The sequence below is a fragment of the Diabrotica virgifera genome, chromosome 7 (assembly GCF_917563875.1).
Source record: "Diabrotica virgifera virgifera chromosome 7, PGI_DIABVI_V3a".
In the NCBI taxonomy this organism is placed as follows: Eukaryota; Metazoa; Arthropoda; class Insecta; order Coleoptera; family Chrysomelidae; genus Diabrotica; species Diabrotica virgifera.
Genome location: NC_065449.1, coordinates 135,825,206 through 135,841,804, shown reverse-complemented (window position 1 = coordinate 135,841,804; position 16,599 = coordinate 135,825,206).

The window sequence follows — 16,599 nt, the reverse complement described above, 5'->3', positions numbered from 1 at the left end:
ACTATTAGGAGTTATTAGCAACAACTCTATTTAAGTTTGATGAAGCTTTTCTGATATTATTGATTATGTTATTCAATTTTTATGTGGAATTTAATACGAAAAACCCATACATTCATGTCCAAACAAATGAGACTGACCTTTTCCTGGTGAACTGAAAATGTCCTCACACAATACCCGTTCCTGCTATCCTTGGCTGCGATCAAACCTCGTCCTGGCTTCCAGTAATGTACTCCTTTGAAAAACTAGCTCGAATAGCTCTCGTTCCTGCTTCGGTCGTGATGCTGTGTTCTACCTTTTTCGAAACTGCTATCAGCTACCGGGACACTCTTGGCTCAAGGAGGTTCTTTTACTCTCGACCTGGCCTACTTCTCGTTCCACGATAGATACTCCACACTCACGGAACTACCGCCTTTCTCACTCTCCGTACACTACCGTCTACTACTCGACTTCACTTCTCGACAGCTCAAAACATTCTGCTCTCTATTTCTCATGCATTCCCCTACTTTCTAAATATCCCTTCCAGATTCACAAATCAAAATTCCACCACCAACTCTCATTCGCAGTATTCCTCAAAACCAATTTTTAAACTTTCTAAATATGCTTAATGGATTTCAAAGAAAATAGTTAATTCCCATTCTAACATTACTTTCTACTATATACAAATTTTAATGACCTATTCTCTATTTCCACTTAGTCTTATTTAGCATCGGCTAATGATCGATCCTTCCGCGAACAACGATAATTACCTATTATCGATTTCACTTGAGTCTTATTTAATCACTTCTTAAAATTAAATATAACAATTTGTTGTATACAGGTTGTTCTAAATTTATATGCCCGTGGTTGAGAAAATTGAAAATATTTTATATTAAATTGAATTTGTCTATAGTTATCAAATTTTAATTTTCATATCAAATAGAAATATAACAAATCCCCGCCTTGTATTCGATAAAATTTATCTGCATTTTTAAATAAATTTTCTCGAGGCAAAACCAACTCCCTGTATATTTCCTTACTTTAATCTACGTCTTATATCCTAACTTACTATCTACTTCATGTAATTCTGTCTTTTATTCGTGATATTTGTATACATCGTGAATATTATAAATTCCTCGGATCTTTTCCGAGTTCCTGTGCCTCAACTCATAACTATTTATCCCATTTTCATTATTCACGATGTACGGGCCTTCGAAAACAGGCATCAACTTTGCGCAAATGCCCCCAGGAAGATTTGATACTCGTAATGCCCTCACGAGTACTTTTTCACCCTTTTGGAAAGTCACTGGTCTTCTTTTTCTATTTTGTTCCTGTCTTTGGATATATTTTTCGTTGCTTCGCCGTAATCTTCTCTGTACGGTTTCAATCACCTGTTGATATTCTTTTGGATCTTGGTCTTCCCATGGCCTTATCGGCAGTACACCCTTCATGATGTATTCTGGGGTCTCTTTTGTTACTGTGCTCGGAATTGTATTTAGATACCTTTCTATTTCCACCATTTTCCTGTCCCAGTGGCGATGTTGACCATCTGTTGCAATGCGAAGAAATTTCGTCACTTCCTGTATGAATCGTTCCGAAGGATTACTCTGTGGATGCCTGATGCTGACAAAATTTGTCTCTATTCCTCGTTCTCGAAGTTGTCCCTTGAAACGATCATTTCGGAAATACGTTGCATTGTCCAGTAGAATCTTTTTTGGTGTTCCTACTATGGCTATAAAATTGTCTATTTTTCTTAATATTTCTTCCCCCTTTGTGGTGCGGCAACTATATAATTTTACGTATTTTGAAAACACATCCACCATTACCAGAATATGTTTGTTCCTTTTAGTGGTCATAATTAGATCGCTTAACATATCTATCGCTACAATGTCTAGTTTGTTTCGGGCTTCAATATTTTTGGCAACATTTTCGTTTTTGAAATTCCGACTCTTATATTTTTGACATACATCGCACTTCTGGGTAATTTCCTTTGCAATGCGGTAATCCTGTCGGCTTATGTAATTTTCCCTAAAAACGAGCCAAACTTTTCTGCTACCGATATGCCCATTGTCCTCATGTAATTTCTTTATTATCTTTTCGGCCAATGTCTGTGTCACTAAATATAGTTCCTTTCCGTCTATTCTCTTAAAATATATGTTATTTTCTACTTCCGCTCTTCTTTTTTCTCTTTCCTCTAGGTCTTCCTGGTTTGTCCTTATCTCATTTAACGAATATATCCCTTCTTCTTGTATTAATCTATTTAGTCCCACCTGTAGAGTAATTGTTTCCTTTTTTCCGGTGTCCTCATCCCGTGTTAGAGCGTCGGCTATTATGTTGTCTTTCCCTTTTATATATCGGAACTCAAAATCATACTCCTGTAATAATAGAATGCCTCTATGTATTCTATTATTTACTAATCTATTCTTCATGATATGTACTAAAGCTGCATGGTCTGTTTCGATTGTGAATTTTGCTCCCAATAAGTAAAACCTCAATTTGTTTACGCAATATAGTACACTGGCAAACTCCAATTCTGTAACACTATATTTTCTCTCATGTGTTTTAGTCACTCGAGATATAAAACATATCGGCACTTCTTGGTCGTTTTGTATTTGAGACAGAACTCCTGCAAATTTTTGTATGGACGCATCAGTTCGGAGTATAAAAGGTAAATTGTAAATGGGGTGGTATATTTTCGTTCCTTTTGCGAATTCTTGTTTTAATGTTTCGAAAGCTTCTTCCTGTTCTTCTTTCCAATTCCATTTTATTCCTTTTTTAAGCAATTTTATCAGAGGGATTTCCTTTTGGCTCAAATCGGGAATCAGCTTTTTAAAATAATTTATCGTGCCAAGAAAACCTCTCAATGTTTTCAAATTCGTTGGTCTTGGGTATTCATCTATGAGCTTGACTCTGTCTTCGGCTAATCTTACTGTTTTGGTGTCCAATTGAAAACCCAAATAAATGACTTCTTTTTGAAAAAATTGACATTTTTCAATGTTTAATTTCAATCTCGCTGTGTCCAATTCTTTCAGAATTATTTCTATGTGTTCCAGATGACTCTGAGTATCTTGTGAAAAAATTAATAAATCATCGATATAATGAACTATGAAATCTTCATGGCGATTCAAAATGGTATGTAGAGCTCGGACGAGTGCAGCACAAGCACTCTGCAATCCAAATGGCACTACCTTAAACCGGTAGACAATACCATCAATAGAAAAAGCGGTGTAGTTTCTACACTTTTCAGCTAACGGTATCAACCAAAAACTGTGTTTTAAGTCAATTTTCGAAAATATGTGTGACCCGGTGATTCTTCCAAAAATGGCCTCGATGTTTAGAGGTGATTCATATTGTGATACAGTGTGCTGGTTGATATTCCTGGCATCTAAACATAATCTCAATTCTCCATTGCTTTTCTTTACTATCACAATCGGGTTAACATACGGTGAATCACATCTTTCGATGATTTGATCTTCCAACATTTTATTTATTTCTTCTTTCACCTCTTGTCGATACTTGTATGGAATCGGGTAAGTCTTTGATCGAAAATTTCCCAAGTTTTTCACCTCAAATGAATGTTCGTACTTTTTAGCCACTCTGTTTTCCTCATTGATCAAATTTTCGTAGTTTCTTAACATCAACCGCAATTCTTTTTCTTTCCCTTCTCCACATATCAATTTTCTGTCTTTTTTTTCAGATTCTTCACACATGTTTACCGTGCATTCCGCATCCTCGTTTGCATATACCTCCTCTTCAAATACCACTGTTTCAATCATATTCTTTTCACTTTCATTTTTTAGCTTTATTTCTTCTTCTCCTGAGCTCGTCTCTTCTTTTGAGGAATCCCAGGTTTCCTTTGTTTCTGATACTCTCAAATTTTCTTCTTCTGGGCTCAACTCTTCTTTTGAGGAGCCACAGGTTTCATTTTCTTTTATCCTTTTCTGACTTTTTCTCCCTTTTCTTCTTTGTCCTTGCTTCGTTGCCAAATTCATTTCCACTGTTTGTTCTTTACCTGATTCGTCCGTATTTTGTTTCTCCTGTTCCTTGTTCTGTTCCTTTTCTTTTTCTTCTGTTAGTTTCATCGTATTATTTTTAAAATCTATCACTACATGTTTTTCTGCCAATTCGTCAACTCCTACTATCATGTCATGTGACATATTTGGCATTATTACACATTGTAGTGCATACATATTCTTACCCAGTCGTACCATTACTCGTATGCCTTCATTTATAGTTGCCAATGTCCGTTTGTTTGCGCCCACTAAATTTACCCTAGGTATTTTGTAAATTAAATTTGTTAAGTTAACTTCTTCTATTAGTTTTCTGTTGACCAATGTTATTTCCGATCCAGTATCTATCATAATTTTAATTGGTGTCTCGTTGATAAATCCATCCACAAATTTTAAATTAATTCCATTTTTCTTTTCGTTGTTTCCTGCCAATTTAATAAACTCCTTGGGGTGACAAAAGATTCCTGTTTGTTTTTTTGTTTTTAGTGAGCGCCGTCGTGAAAAGACGCCGGTTGCTCATTGTTGTTTATATTTTCGTCATAATTTCTCTCTCCGTCATATTCTTCTGTCTGGGTATTATTTACCTCTCTTCTATTTTCTCTTGGTCTGTCGGATCTGTTTCGGTTTTCTCGATATCCCTGTTCATTTTGTCTACCATTATTTCTGTTTTCTTGATTTGAGCGTGTGGTGTTTCTATTCTGGTATTCTCGATTTCTGTCCTCATTCCATTGCCTATTTCTTTGTTCATAATTTCCTCTTTCGTTGTCTCTATTTTCATTTTCCCTTCTGGGATTAAAATCTCGTCTTGTATAGTCCCTCCTACTTTGATTTCTATCTCTGTAATCTTGTGTTTCTCGGGGCCTGTAATCTTCTCGCGACTTTCTTGATTTTCTTTCTCTTAGTTGTAGGAATTGGCATAAACTATCTATGTCTTTGTAGTTTTGCAATGTGATATGGTCTTCCAGCGTTTCCTCGAAATGTCTTGCAATCAGTTCGACTAATTGTTCCGATGAGTAATTATATTGTAAATGTTTTGCATTATTGTAAATTTGCAAAGCATATGTCCTTTCTGATACACCCATCCTATCATTGTATTTCCCATTTTGCAATTCCTTGTTAATTTCCAATTGTTGGACCTTTCCCCAGAAATAATTCAAAAATTTTTGTTCAAATTGTTGCCAATTGCCGAATTCTTCTTCTTTGCTATCGAACCATAGGCTTGCTTCATATTTGAGATGGTTTCTGATAGTTTCTTTTGCTGTTTCGAAATTTCCGATGTGCTGTATTTTCTTTTTCAGGCTATTTATGAACGGCACTGGGTGTAATCTTCTTACATCCCCGCCAAACCTTATCTTCACGTCATCTGTGCTATGTATAACCATTTCTCTTCTTTCTCCGACATTCTGTTGCGTCCTGTTTTCGGTGACTTGTTTTTCTATTTCTGTGATTCTTTTTTCCACTTCTTCTCTGTCTACTTGAATAGCATTTTCCAACTTACTTTCCAAATTTTCTATTTCCTTTTTCTGGCAATTCGTTACCTCCTTTATTTTGATTTTGATTTCTTTAATCTCTAACTCCTGTTTCTCGCTCTTTTCTGCAATCTCTTCTATTTTTTAACCATTTCCTTCTTAATACTCTCTATATTTCTGTTGTTTTCTTCTATGGCTTGTTTTGTTTCCTGTTGATTTTCATCCATTTTCTGATCCAATTTTTGTTGTGTTTCATCCATTTTCTGTTCTATTCTTTGTGACTGGAGTTGCATCATTTGTAATATTTTATCTATTCCTGATAATTCTTGCTGTTCTGATGCCATGATTGTCGTGTCTAAAATATCTTCTTGGTCTGAATGTTCTTTTTGTTTTTTGTTGTCTTTGCTTTGGCTTCTTGTCACAGACATTTGTTTTCAAGAAGTACTGTCCCCGCCAAATATAAAATTTTACTAGTATGTTACCAAGACGACTTTTTCTCACCCAAATATTATAAATTGTCAAAAAATATATCAAATGTAAATATCGTAAAAATAAAATATTAAATCAGTTATGTAAAATTTGTACCTAAAGAGATCTAAAATTTTATGTTATCAAATGTAAGTATCTCACTTTTTACCACAGGCATATAAATTTTCAAATACCGGCTTTACTCTTTCTATCCTTCAAATTTGCCACTAGAAATACTTTACAATGCCCTCCACGTTGGACGACAGTTGTTGTGATCTTGATTATTGATATGAGATAATATTCTTATACGTCACTTAATTTAATCAATGTATTAATACTAATCTAATTAATTAACCAGATCACATATCAATATGTTTTCAATCTCAGGGCGAATTATAAATTAATTACTTACTTTCGTGGATTCTAAATATTTCTTAATGGTTCCTAATCGGGATAGAAAAGAAAAGAGTAAAAAAAAATACACATATGGGTTACAATTATAATCAAAATATTTTTTATTTTATTTAAAAAGCAATCACTGCTTAATATTTGCTATTTCTTATTATTCTTAAACATAACATTTACAAATGGGAATCTTATTTCCTTTTGGTTTTCAATTGAAAGTTTTTATTAACATTTAACTATTAGGAGTTATTAGCAACAACTCTATTTAAGTTTGATGAAGCTTTTCTGATATTATTGATTATGTTATTCAATTTTTATGTGGAATTTAATACGAAAAACCCATACATTCATGTCCAAACAAATGAGACTGACCTTTTCCTGGTGAACTGAAAATGTCCTCACACAATACCCGTTCCTGCTATCCTTGGCTGCGATCAAACCTCGTCCTGGCTTCCAGTAATGTACTCCTTTGAAAAACTAGCTCGAATAGCTCTCGTTCCTGCTCCGGTCGTGATGCTGTGTTCTACCTTTTTCGAAACTGCTATCAGCTACCGGGACACTCTTGGCTCAAGGAGGTTCTTTTACTCTCGACCTGGCCTACTTCTCGTTCCACGATAGATACTCCACACTCACGGAACTACCGCCTTTCTCACTCTCCGTACACTACCGTCTACTACTCGACTTCACTTCTCGACAGCTCAAAACATTCTGCTCTCTATTTCTCATTCATTCCCCTACTTTCTAAATATCCCTTCCAGATTCACAAATCAAAATTCCACCACCAACTCTCATTCGCAGTATTCCTCAAAACCAATTTTTAAACTTTCTAAATATGCTTAATGGATTTCAAAGAAAATAGTTAATTCCCATTCTAACATTACTTTCTACTATATACAAATTTTAATGACCTATTCTCTATTTCCACTTAGTCTTATTTAGCATCGGCTAATGATCGATCCTTCCGCGAACAACGATAATTACCTATTATCGATTTCACTTGAGTCTTATTTAATCACTTTTTAAAATTAAATATAACAATTTGTTGTATACAGGTTGTTCTAAATTTATATGCCCGTGGTTGAGAAAATTGAAAATATTTTATATTAAATTGAATTTGTCTATAGTTATCAAATTTTAATTTTCATATCAAATAGAAATATAACAATACATTCTCAAATTGTCTATTTTTCGTTGTGAATAATATTGTATTCAACAGTGATGCCAAATTTCTGATGCCAAAATGATTGATAATGAAAGTGGGATATACGTTTTCATGTATATAACGGCAGCGACAAAACGGTAAAACACTGAACTAAATGTATATAATATTTTCACTGTACGATCATTTTGGACTCAAACATTTTATGGAATAAACTTATATAACTTAGTAAGAGGTAAACAAGGAAAGCTGATATATTAAAGTAACATCAAGGAATCAAATCTCTAACTACCGAGCTGATTAGACTTCTGGTAGCAAGTACAGGAATAAAGTTATTAAGGTAGTGTAAAGTGGCATCGATATACAGATGCCACTTTGCAAGACGATGCCAAATCGATGGTAAATGCATAATGTATCGATGCCAAATTGATAGTAGGATGTATATATATATATATATATATATATATATATATATATATATATATATATATATATATATATATATATATATATATAAATCCCGCTATCATTATGTCATCTTTTCATGTTGCAGTCATTTGGCATCACCAAGAAATACTATCATTTTCGAATTTTAATTCGTGTATGTTTGTTGAGCGCATTTTTTAACGCCCTGTATCGTTCTCAGTTTTCTAAAATTTTAATTTTAAAAATTTAAATTATATACAAAAATTTTTACACTTCATAACCATTTTGACTTCCACCACATAAAAATGTGTATTTCCCATCATTTTGCCGCTTTTCGACGTTGCCACGAGTTAAAAATACCGATCTTTTGAGGACAGGTAGAAAAGGTCTATTGTAAACTTAGAGGATGGAATATTTTGGTAAAATATTCCATCCTCTCAGATTATAAACTACATAAAAGGTAGGTTCTTTACCTGTTCAGCTGGATTACCAAGCAAGGGTCTAAATATTTTACGAGTTGAATTGTGTTTATTTGATTTCATCTGTTAAATTAAAATTTCTCATACCGACTTAAAATATTTGTTTGAAAAATTCATTTTATATTTTCGTTTAATTTACTTAGGGTTTTTGGTCAGAATTTTGAAGAAACGCTTGGTTTGACATAAAATTTGGGACACGTACCTATAGCTAATATGTTAAAGAAAAAAAGTGATATTGTGCCGATATGTGCTTTTGATCTGGAGGTGAGTTTCGTCGGTTATAGGGTATGAAAACAAATACGTTCAAATAAGTCCGGAATTGGATAAACTGACTAATTCTAAGCAACTTCTATTTTATAGCGTTTTTCACTAAGTCAATACTTTTAGAGATATTTGCGAGTGAATATGTTCATTTTTCAACAAAAAAAAAACGTTTTTATACGGTTTTTCGCAAATAACTCAAAAAGTAGGTACTTTATTGAAAAAAAATTAGCAAATAGTAAATATAGCTTATAAAAAAGTGAAAAAATGGTATATGTGTCAGGTCTGTAGACCCAGTAGAAGCAGAGTTATTGCTAAGCTTTGTTTTAAAACCAAGAGGAGTAGGTAAACTAAATGGCAGATTCACACCCAAGAAAGTCACTAGAAATATCATCAGATAAATCTTCTTTTTTGGTTGATCATATCGGCCTTTGACGGTAATCTTGACTAAAAATCTAAAAATAAAAGGAAGAACGCAGAAAATACAAAAATTGCTGATAAAATAAATAAACTGACCTATGAAATGCCAATAGTGTCAAAATTTGATATGAGTAAAATTGCCTGAGGTTGTACCAATTACAAACAAGGTGTACGGCGCGGGAAATTTGAATGACTCCTCTTGTTTAAAAACAGACTATAGTGAAAAATAAGCTCTTATATCTCAAATTCCAAATCGAATATTTTAACGTGAAATAAAAAAAATGAAACACTTTTCTGGGAAAACTTATTACAACTTTCTTAAAGTGTTTAAGAAAACGTTTATTTTTATTTTTTTTTTAAGTTTCCAGCAGCAAGAGTAAGCAGGTTACGCTCAAAATACAGTTGTTCCTTTTTTTTTGGTTAAAAATATTCTAAAAACTCCCTCTAATTAACAGCCCAAATGGAATTAATCGTTACCACTTCACAAGTAACTTTATGTATTGTTTGTGTTTGTAAGTTTCATCAGTTCAAAGTGCTTATTTGTGGAAAAATTTGGTTTTAAAGTAAATTTTTTTAAATCTTTAATTTTGAAAAAAAGACTTTTGTCAAAATAACTTAAAAATTATTAGTGATACCAAATATCTTAAAGAGTAAAAAATGTAGGTGTTGCTTTTTTAAATATTTGGAATTTTTTGATTTTCTGGAAGACAAAAATTGGTTAAGATATGGCTGTTCAAAATTTGCATATACATACTCGTGACTAGTGATTCGTTCGAGGCCTTTCAACAAAACCCCTTTCAAAAATAAGCATTTTGAACCAATGCAACTTACAGATCATATACAGGGTTTCCCCGAAAATAGTGCGTTCCTTAAAGGTATAGATAGAAAGCACAGTGAAGAGCAAAAAAGTCTTATAACATTTTATTCTAAATTCAGCCGTTTGACCAAAAAACGAAAAACGAAAATACATTTTGATATGCAAATTGATACTCAATTAGTAAATAAACAAGGGGTCCCATTAGATTAAATTTCACAGTCACAGGTTCTTCTACGCCATGTTGCCAGGTCATATAAATTTATGAAAATAAAAATTTACTCTTATGGAGAACAACGTAATTTTTGTTGAAACGGTTAACTTTAGGAAAAAATGTTACAACACCTTTTTGTTCTAAATTGTGTATTATATCCACACCTTAAAGGAACGCACTATTTTCGGAGACACCCTGTATAAACAATACATTTATCTAAAGTAACGTGTGAAGCGGTAACAATTAATTTTCATGACTTTCTTTTGCCAAAAAAAAGGGAACGATTTTATTTTCAGCGTAACTTGCTTACTTTTCACGCTAGAAACTGTTTTAAAAACACCAAAAAAAATTTTTTTTAAACACTTTAAAAGAGTTATGATGAGTGTTTCCCGAAAAGTGCTTTATTTTTTTGGTTATTTTACGTTGAAATATTCGATTTGGTATTTGACGAATAAGAACCTATTTTTCATTAGCTGCAACCCTGCTTCTACTGGGTCTACAGACCTTATACTGACACCTCTTTTTCATAAGCTATATTATTGCTAGGAATATTTTCTTCGATAAAATATGTACATACTTACTTTTTGAGTTATTTGCGAAAATCGTCCAAAACGTGTTTTTCTATGAAAAATAAACATATTCACTCGCACATACCTCGAAAAGTATTGACCTAAAACTTTTATAGAACAAAATTTGCTTAGAATTAGAATTAGTCAGTTTATCCACTTCCGGACTTATTTTGCACGTATGTTTTTTCACCTCCAAGAAGGGGTGAAAGTCACATCCAGGACAAGAGAACATATCGGCATAATCTCACTTTTTTCTTTGGCATTTTAGCTACGTGTGTGCCAAATTTTATGTCAATCCAAGCGGTTCTTTAAAATCTGGAGGTTTTGCGATATTTTATCGTGAGTGAATGGAATAATAATTATTACAACGGCAATTATTGCCGTTGTCACTTTTAGATAAGAAGTCATTATCACAATGATATAGTCAGGTTAACTGAATTGTATAATTATTGTTTTTATCATTAAATGTGAAAACCTAGAATTATCCATGTCTGTCCGTCAATAAACACAACTCGTCTATTAGTAGGACAGAAAGAATGACAAATAAGGTGTCAAATGAAAGCCTATAACCAAAATATGATATTACATGTGAGAAGTTTGACCTCGGACTGCCTGTTCCAGAGTTGCAACCGAAAGTACTGTTTTAAATTCGTCGAAATAGTACAAACTATTGGTCAACACGACTAAGAAAGACCAGAACAAATACATACTTCCGGTTTCATGCCTGTCTGTTCGTCCATATCTGTAGGTGAACAAAATTCATCCGTCATATCAGCTGACAAAAAGTTACACGAAGGGATCAAATATCGACTGCCGGTTCAACTTCCGGTCACTTTTTGTGAAAAATTAGAACTTACGATGTCCAATTGCTTGTTACAATTTTTTTTATAAGTGTTCTACTCTATCTATTCTGACTTTTCATTAACTTACTTAGATCACATATAATTTAATACAGTTTTGATGTCAGGGTCTTCAAAATTTATGTGGTGAGTTCCGGTATGTGATGAATGAAAAACGACTCCATAAGCAGAAGAAAAAAGTGTTCTCAAGACCTAAGACAATACATCGACTCACAAGAGCGTTGTGACAGTAGCGAAAATTCGAGTTGGGGTTCTAATTACTTTCTCATGCGGCTTACTCTCCTGACTTGGCCCCCTCCGATTATTAAGTGTTCCCAAATCTGAAGAAATGATGGGCGAGTCACAAAGTTTCACAAAAAAGCGAATATTTCGCGAAATGAACGTCAGATCGAAAAACTAAAAAATGCGTGTTCAATATTTTTCAAAAGTCTATCGAATGATACCAAAAACGAACCCCCACGGAAAGGGGTGAGGAGTAAATTAAAAATTTTAAATACGAACCCTGCGATATTTCGCGAAATGAACATCAGAGTGCCAGTGTGTGCTTTTTTTCTGGGGATGAGTACCACCCCCTTCTCGAGTGTGAAAAAATATAGGTCCAAATAAGTCCGTAAGTGGATAAACTAATTAAATTCCTTGTAACTTTTGTTTTTAGATGGTTTTTCGCAAATAAATCAAAAAGTAAGTATTTGATCGAAAAACTATTCCTAGCAAATATAAAGCTTATAAAACAGTAAAAAAAATGATGTATGTATGAAGTCTGGACACACAATAAAAACAGAGTTGGAGCTAATCAAAAGTTGGTTCTTATTCGTCAAATTCCAAATCGACTAGTTCAACGTAAAATGTCCAAAAAATAACGCACTTTTCGGGGAAAACCCGCCACAAATTTTTTAAAGAGTTTAAAAAAAGTTTTATTTTTGTTATATAAAAAGTATCTATTCTATCACCATCAGCATCAAAAGTAGACCGGGCAGTATCGTCGCCCCCGCTAGCGAAATTATTCCGATTCGATTTTTTTGCACAAACTTACTCAAAAAGAGGTCCTTATAACATATCCAAAGGGTGCCGGGCGGTGCATTGGTCGAAAAATTGTTTAAAAATTTTTTTTGAAACAAATTCACAAAAACAATTTTTTCATTTCGAACATTTTTTTTTAGATAACTTGTGTCATTCTGGGCAAAAAAGGTGTCTTGCCATTTTTGTTTAAAATTGATTGTTGTCGAGTTATATGCGATTAAAAATTTGAAAAATGCGAAAATGGCCATTTTTAAGTCTTAATAACTCGATTAAAAGTTATTATTATGAAATTAAAAAGTGAGCAGATCAAGTTTCAAACCCTTGCTTCAAGGTCCTTAAGAGATTTTTGTCATTATTTTATTACAAAGCTGTTATTTTTAATTATTAATAATTAGCGCTATAGTCCCGGATTTATCGTCGCCCCTGTTAGTGAAATTATTCCGATTCGATTTTTTTGCACAAACTTACTCAAAAAGAGGTCCTTATAACATATTCACAAGGTGCCGTGGTCGAAAAATTGTTTAAACAATTTTTTAAACAAATCCACAAAAATAATTTTTTCACTTTGAACAATTTTTTTTAGATAATTTTGGACATTCTGAACAAAAAAGGTCTCTTGTCAATTTTCTCTAAAATTGATTGTTGTCGAGTTATACGCGATTTAAAACCTGAAAAATGCGAAAATGGCCATATAACTCGACAAAAATCAATTTTAGAGAAAAATCTCAAGATACCTTTTTTGCTCAGAATAACCCAACTTATCTAAAAAATCGTTCGTAATGAAAAAATTATTTTTGTGAATTTGTTTAAAAAATTGTTTAAGGTGATACAGTAGCGATCAACAGGTAGCCAAAACGCGTTCCAAGATTGCGGCTGTAATTTTGAATATTTTTTCAAGATATTTGGCACACGTATCCGTAATATAATAAAGAATGGCGGTACAGAGCCCAATTTGAAAAATATATTAGGTAATATTTGAAAATTATTCTGTAATTAAATACAATATTAAAAAAACGAGCCTGTACCGCCATTAAGAAGAACAAAAAAATACACTTTCTTCAAATAAACTTTTTTATCCGATGCCTAGATTTTGTGTCATTTTGGAACTACTAAAATGTTTTATTTCATTAGTCCAAAACAAAATTTAAATTTTTTAATTCGACAAAATATTTCCACGCACAGGCTGTGGTCTGTATTAATTCGAGAACCAAGAGAGACAGCTCATTAACCGCCTTTCATTTTTTCTTAGAAAATAAACGATCTCTACACAAAGTACTTATAGGATAATACGCCGCCGTTATGAAATGATTGTAGGATGTTAAAATGACGAAGGATGTTTTACCCGGAAATCCGAATTTTATATACTTTTGTTATATTTAATACCCTAATAGCACAAGACGTCCTTTGGACGTCCAAAATAGGTCAATTTTTGGTCCTAACGTCCATGGACCATAAACGGACGTCCGACGCTGGACGTACTTCGGGTGTACTAAATATGTACGTCCTTTGGACGTCCGGCGTTGGACGTCCTTCAGGTGGACTAAATATGTACGTCCTTTGGACGTCCGGCGTTGGACGTCCTTCGGGTGGACTAAATATGTACGTCCTTCGGACGTCCGGTGTTGGACGTCCTTCGGGTGGAATAAATATGAACGTCCTTTGGACGTCCGTACTCGGACGAAATACGGACCTTTTCCAATCGTCCATATTGGACATATTCTACCAATAAGGGGATTAAACAGCAAAATTATTTAATAAAATATTAACTTAATTATGTTAATAAAATAGTTTAAATGGAAAAGATTATAAATCATATTTAATTCAAAACTGTATATGTAGTTTAATATCTAATACATGTTTTTGTTTTTATGTAAAGTGTGAAAATCTGATCGGTAAATTATTCGTTATGTCCACTCTACATCAACAATAAATTGAACAAGAAATTGACGTAAGTTATTCAAGGCCAAATTTGACGAGTACAAAATGTATGATTTGTAAAAGAAAATGAAGGAATTTGATGAAATAGAACAATTGGATATGTTTTATTTTGTCAAATTTCTTTATTTTCTGTTTATTCACGGCAAAATTGGAAGTAGAATTGTGTTTTGTATAAGCCAAATTTGACCTTGAATAACTTGTCGTCAATTTCTTGTTCAATTATTGTTGATGTAAAGTGGACTTTATAATGTTTTATTATTCCCGTTACCAAGATGATAGAAGTTTGGTGGTTAATTCTAATAAGCAAAAATATAATTTTTATCAATGTATCCTTACTACAGATGAATATTGAGAGCATCTTTTTGAAGTTGAGCGTACGTGTGCCCAAAATAGGTCCAGTTTTAGTCCTAATGCGGATGGACTATAAATGAACGTCCTTCGGACGTCCGACGTTGGACGTACTTACGTGTTGAATAAATATGAACGTCCTTTGGACGTCCATTGGACGTCCGTGCTCGGACGTCCGTTGGACATTGACATCGATCCGTGAGCGTCATCTGCAAAGAAGAAAATCACAAGCCAGGACAACCAATCCAAATAGTGAGTGTTTCAAACTTTTGTGTTGTGTTGTCAAAAGTTTATTTAATTATTTATGTTTTTCCTTACATACTTACATATTTTTTCAAGCTTTTTGGTATATTTTTCATATTTTTTACTATATTTCGATAAAAAAATTCTTCGCAGTTTTATCCTAATCAACATCATCATCATTCTATCCAAAAAGGCAAATCGCCAAAATCGCAATTTTATCATAATATGATATGTATATTTGCATTTTACCACATTTTTTCGATGTTTTGAAACATTTTTGTATATCTTTTGTGTATCTATCTATATTTTGTATATCACCCCTCCTCGGGGTGAAACTCACCCCCCAAATTCACATACTAATTTGTAAGTACACATACTTTGTAAGTATGGAATAAAGGTTGCTTAATATTAATCAGTTTATCGAAGTCCGGACTTATTTTGAACGTTTTTCACCCCAGAGAAAGAGTGAAACTCACCCCAGGGCAATAGCACACATTGGCACAATATCACTTTTTTTCTTTGGCATGTTAGCTATGCGTATGCCAAATTTCATGTCAATCCTTTAAAATTTACAGCAAAAACCATCAAAGAATGTAGTAATACTTGTTTTCATGAAGTCGGTGATAGAGTTTGACAAATCTTTATGGTTGTTAAATATCTTTTAATTTGTGTATTCGATTTTTAAAGGTAGGTACTATATACGTCCATTTGGCACAATAAAAAATAACCTTCGACCGGTACATATTGCTTGTATCGATGCTCGGTGCATTGTTCAGTCATAAATTTTACCTGTCCCTATAGCGTCGGCCGTCGGGTCCTATTGTAAATTATTATAATAATAGTCCGTCTCGGTATTTTATTATTTCTGTCATAAGTATCTCTGTGGAAATGCAAATGCTGCTTGTAACATCCCAAAAACCAGCTCTACTATTAATTGTACTCGTATAAATAAGTGTATAATATGTACCTACCTACTTATTTATTGTATTCATTTATAGACCTGGATCCCACGTAATAAAAAAAGTTGATTAACAGCAAGCTGAAAATTTGTTAATAGCTTCACGGTGTCTAGTCGGACAAACTTTGATGTACGGGAATACTGGAACCGGGGAAGTTTTAATTGTGGAACAGGTTAAAAACTTGGAACATCAGACTACCGAAAACGTTCCATGTATTTTGTCGGACAGAACTTCCAATTGATTTGTTACCATTTCATTAAACTCTTATGCAAAAATCAGACTGCGTACCAGTCTACTTTTATTCTCTTAATATTTTTACTTAAAAAAAGTGTACTACAATCATCTCGCTAAACTTAATATAACTGTTTTCGAGATAAACCCATTTTAAATCTGCGATATAACATAATTTTTTGCATAATATTGTAGTTAAATCCAAAAAATCAACTTAAAACCATAATAATAATTGTGCCAATTCTCATTTATGTCATTTATATTTTTGGAGATTTTTATGGTTTATAAGTTATTTTTCGAGTTTAGCGAGACGAATGTTATATATATTTT